This window comes from Myxocyprinus asiaticus, chromosome 49, assembly GCF_019703515.2.
Source record: "Myxocyprinus asiaticus isolate MX2 ecotype Aquarium Trade chromosome 49, UBuf_Myxa_2, whole genome shotgun sequence".
NCBI lineage: Eukaryota > Metazoa > Chordata > Actinopteri > Cypriniformes > Catostomidae > Myxocyprinus > Myxocyprinus asiaticus.
In genome coordinates this window covers 24,619,358-24,625,095 of record NC_059392.1, presented here as the reverse complement: position 1 = coordinate 24,625,095, position 5,738 = coordinate 24,619,358, and positions in this window count along the sequence as shown.

Here is a 5,738-nt window from a genome sequence, read left to right as displayed (position 1 = left end):
CACACGTGTTCTCTCAGCCAGTGGGTCTTTTTATAAAGTGTGCTTGATTCAACTAAAATGTAATGAGAAGTGCAACAGAATGCTTGAAAGAATAGTTCACCCAAAAGTACAATTCTGTCATCATTTACTCACCCTCATGTTGTTTCTAACCCATATGTTTTTTTGTCTTTCATAGAATACCAACCCAATCTCACAAGAATTCGTCACAATAGCATGAGGTGGCGAATTCATACCAATTCATTTGTACGAAATATTACGAGATGGTTTATAGTATACACACACCAATAAGAGACGCTTCCCTCATTTCCTTGTTGTTCCCAATGTGCCGTTTGTTCCACGTTGACCCAAAACTGCGTTTTTGTAACTTTAACCCCTAACCCAAACCTTTTCCAAATAATCCAATGTAATCCAAAGCGACTTATAAAATGGGGAAAGATTCAACATAAGCGATTCATCTTAAGGAGATGGTAACACTAAAAGTGCTGCATTACAAAGTTTCAATTGTGTTAGAAAAGCACTAGCCGAGCTTTTTTTTTTTATTATTATTACTATTATTAATTTTAGTGAATGGTCGAGTGCTCATGAAAAAGTTGTGTCTTTAGCTGTGTTTTATGGATGATTTAACTATAAACGTTACAAAACAAGTTTTGTTTTCCGCTGTCACGACGTACCTATGTTAAACAAAGTTTTCTCAAGAATAGATTGAATGTTTAAGTGGTCTGGAAAGGTCTGTTTTAGTGATGTATGTTTTTAAAAACATATATCATAAGATTTATGATTTTCACAAAAAAAAAAAAAAAAATGTAAAAAAATATGTGTGTGTATCAAGTTAGTCTAATGCAAAGTCTTTCTAGCAAGTCAGCCCACTGTCGGCCATCTTTGGAACACTCTCGGCAGGCTGTTTCCAGTCATGAAAGTAGTCCTATCTACTTGAATGGGGAAACACCAAAATCTCAAAAACGGTTTTCAAGATTACGATGTAAAGAACATATTTAAAATAAAATTTGATAATAATGGAATCATAAATTGTGCTTCTTTACCTAATTTTACGGTAAAACAAGCAATGTATAGCTAATGCTCATGTGCGTTAGCGAGTTGATTGACAGGCGATGTCTGTATCTAAAAGGTGATTGGCTCTTTTATCTGTAAGGCGGGACGTCCTTTCTACATCCATTGACAGTTGGGTGCTAGAGCGTCTTGTTTGGGTCTTCCAATTTCTCTCATTCGTTTGAACAGAAGTGGCACGTCTCTGCTAAATAGTCTCTGTCTAATGCCTGTAAACAGGTTTGAGTGAGATGTACAAGACTTGTGCTTTTTCTACTTAAAAAAACCATCAAGAAAATAAATGGTGTCTTGATTATTTGACCAACAAAGGATGTTGGTTATGAACTTATATGGTGTTTCACTCTGTATGAATACAATTATTTAGCAGCGTTTTAACAATGTAACTCAAAAATGCAGTATTAAAAAGACCTCATTATGATTCAAGTACTCTTGTCTTTTTCTCTCTCTTTCACACACAGACACCGACAGAGAGATTAAGTTAAGAGTTACCAATTTTTCACAGTGCTTCCTTTCTCACTCCTGTCATGAAAGGAACAATTATGTAGGGAATTTTACACTGTTTTTGCTTTAACTTGATAATAATAATGCATCAAAAGATCCCGTACACACACACACACAGACTCATGTTTGGTACTCCTATCATTACGAGGACTCTCCATAGACATAATGATTTTTACACTGAAAAACAGTTGTGCACAAAAGTTTGCATACATTGGCAGAAATTGTGAAATTTTGGCATTGATTTTGAAAATATGACTGATCATGCAAAAAAACTGTCTTTTATTTAATGATAGTGATCATATGAAGCCATTTATTATCACATAGTTGTTTGGCTTGAATGTTTGGCCTTGTTACAGACACACAAGATGACACACACAGGTTTAAATTAAAGGTTAATTTCCCACACCTGTGGCTTTTTAAATTGCAATTAGTGCCTGTGTATAAATAGTCAATGAGTTTGTTAGCTCTCACGTGGATGCACTGAGCAGGCTAGATACTGAGCCATGGGGAGCAGAAAAGAACTGTCAAAAGACCTGCGTAACAAGGTAATGGAACTTTATAAAGATGGAAAAGGATATAAAAAAGATCTCCAAAGCCTTAAAAATGCCAGCCAGTACTGTTCAATCATTTATTAAGAAGAGGAACATTCGGGGATCTCTTGATACCAAGCCAAGGTCAGGTAGACCAAGAAAGATTTCAGTCACAACTGCCAGAAGAATTGTTCAGGATACAAAGAAAAACCCACAGGTAACCTCAGGAGAAATACAGGCTGCTCTGGAAAAAGACGGTGTGGTTGTTTCAAGGAGCACAATACGACAATACTTGAACAAAAATGAGCTGCATGGTCGAGTTGCCAGAAAGAAGACTTTACTGCGCCAATGCCACAAAAAAGTCTGGTTACAATATGCCCGACAACACCTTGACACGCCTCACAGCTTCTGGCACACTGTAATTTGGAGTGACGAGACCAAAATAGAGCTTTATGGTCACAACCATAAGCGCTATGTTTGGAAAGGGGTCAACAAGGCCTATAGTGAAAAGAATACCATCCCCACTGTGAAGGCATGGTGGTGGCTCACTGATGTTTTGGGGGTGTGTGAGCTCTATAGGCACGGGGAATCTTGTGAAAATTGAATGCAGCATGTTATCAGAAAATACTGGCAGACTATTTGCATTCTTCTGCACAAAAGCTGCGCATGGGACGCTCTTGGACTTTCCAGCATGACAATGACCCTAAGCACAAGGCCAAGTTGACCCTCCAGTGGTTACAGCAGAAAAAGGTGAAGGTTCTGGAATGGCCATCACAGTCTCCTGACCTTAATATCATCGAGCCACTCTGGGGAGATCTCAAACATGCGGTTCATGCAAGATGACCAAAGACTTTGCATGACCTGGAGGCATTTTGCCAAGATGAATGGGCAGCTATACCACCTGCAAGAATTTGGGGCCTCATAGACAACTATTACAAAAGACTGCACGCTGTCATTGATGCTAAAGGGGGCAATACACAGTATTAAGAACTAAGGGTATGCAGACTTTTGAACAGGGGTCATTTCATTTTTTTCTTTGTTGCCATGTTTTGTTTTATGATTGTGCCATTATGTTATAACCTACAGTTGAATATGAATCCCATTAGAAATAAAAGAAATGTGTTTTTCCTGCTCACTCATGTTTTCTTTAAAAATGGTACATGTATTACCAATTCTCCAAGGGTATGCAAACTTTTGAGCACAACTGTATATATTCTATCCCCATTTCCAACACCTACCCCTAAACCTAACCCTCACAGAAACCTTTTGGTATGTTTTTTAAACGCTTGAATTACAGGGACACTAAGGGTGACTACATAAACCACATTTATAACATAATAGCCTCGTAATTATTAGTTTGTAACCTAAAAAAAAGTCCTTGTAAGCTACAAAAAAACAACACACACACACAAAGGAATTTAATTTTAAAATGTTAAAGAGGATTAAACGTACAGTATTAGCTCTGTGTTCTAACAACTCTTTAACTTACCTCTAAAGACCATCTGGTCATGAAGCTTGTAGATAAGACTGACCACACATTTTTGACACCACCAGCTCTCTCTCTCTCTATCCCTTCTGGTCTGAACTGACAGAAGGTCTACTGTGGCACAAATCACAGAACATTTTTATGATGGTTACGAGAGGAATGTGTCAACACAGTGCATCGCACCCTGCTGCATATGGGGCTGTATAGCCGCAGACTGGTCAGAGTGCCCATGATGACTCCTTCCACCATCGAAAACACCTACAATGGACACGCGAGCATCGGAACTGGACCTTGGAGCAGTGGAAGAAGGTCGCCTGGTCCGATGAGTCCCATTTTCTTTTACATCATGTGGACGGTCGTGTACATGTGCACCGTTTACCTGGGGAAGTGATGGCACCAGGATGCACTGTGGGAAGATGACAAGCCGGTAGAGGGAGTGTGATGCTCTGGGAAATGTTCTGTTGGGAAACCCTGGGTCCGGCCATTCATGTGGACATCAATTTGACCTGTGCCTCCTACCTACACATTGTTGCAGACCAGGTACACCCCTTCATGGCAATGGTATTCCCTGATGGCAGTGGCCTCTTTTAGCAGGATAATGCGCTCTACCACACTACACACGTTGTTCGTGAATGGTTTGAGGAACATGATGAAGAGTTCAAGGTGTTGCCCTGGCCTCCAAATTACCCAGATCTCAATCTGATTGAGCATCTGTGGGATGTGCTGGACCAACAAGTCCGATCCACCGCATCTCCACCTCGCAACTTACAGGACTTGAAGGATCTGCTGCTAATGTCTTGGTGCCAGATACCACAGGACACCTTCAGGAGTCATATAGAGTCCCTACCTCAGCGGTTCGGTGCTGTTTTGGTGGCACGTGGAGGACCAACAGCATATTAGACACGTGGTCATGTTTTGGCTCATCAGTGTATATTAAAAATTATACTGGTCTTTCTACAGCATCAGTATTACCAAATACCCACAAGTGCTTTTATAACATTAGAAGCTTCACATTTCTGCGTTTAAACCCTCCAAAAAATTGGCCCCATTCACTTCCATTGTAAGTGCCTCACAGTAACCCAGATTTTTGCTTTAAAAAAAGAAAACAAGGGCCAAGACAAAATTATTTTTTGTGGTAATCAACATTATGCCACAAATGCTGATGATTGAGCTTAACTTGCACTGAACCTGGAATATTCCTTTAAAGTGCCTAGAGCGTAAACATGATGTTTAATATGAAAGAAAGCGACACGTTTGTGTTCCGAATGCGTGTTCATGAAGCGCATTTGATTGGTTGATATATCGTATGTTTTCGTACAAATGAAGTAGTATTGTGATGAATTCTCATGAGACTATGTTGGGAATACACAAGAAGAGATTTTAGGCAGAATATTTTATCCTCAGTCACGTCATTTTCATCGCATCTTTTCCATGCAATAAAAGTGAACTGTGACTAACATTCTGCACAAAATGTGAGCAACAAAATGTTTGGGTGAGCTATTTCTTTAAAGCTGAAATATGTAACTTTTTCTGTGTTCAACTACTTTCTCCTATCCCAGCTTAATATGCAGAGACAACTATTAGTAAGCCATTCATAGGTGAATTTTTTTTTTTTGTAAACCATAAACACTGTCTCTGTGGTGCTATGAAAACTGCTCTGTTTGTTTTGAGTGCTCCACCCCAACAAGTTACTCAACCAATGGCATTAGTTGGGGGCAGGACTATCTCAGAAAGGGTGTGTTTTCAGATAGCTGTTTTGAAAAGTTTTATTTTTTGCAAATCCGTTTGGTGGCGCAGAAATTACAAACCTCATCTGTAAAAAAAAAAAAAAAACAGTAATGCTTCTGTTGAGCACTAGGGGTCACCATTACTCTGTTCTTGTGTTACTTTAATGTGAGCATTTCCATTTCTCTTGTGCCATGTTTTAGCTAATTAGCATTTATATAAAGCCTTTGTTTCTGCACAAGTCCTTGGTCTGACAGATTCTGTTTTTTGTGACTTTTGTGGTGTTGAAGGAAGTCATTTAGTAATATGCATTTCAAGCTTGATTAACATTATAGTTATAGGTTGTTGGTGGCCAAACTTATATCAAATTCTAATCTGGAGTCAGAATACCAAATACCTAATATTAATGTCTGAAACAATGCTGTGAACCA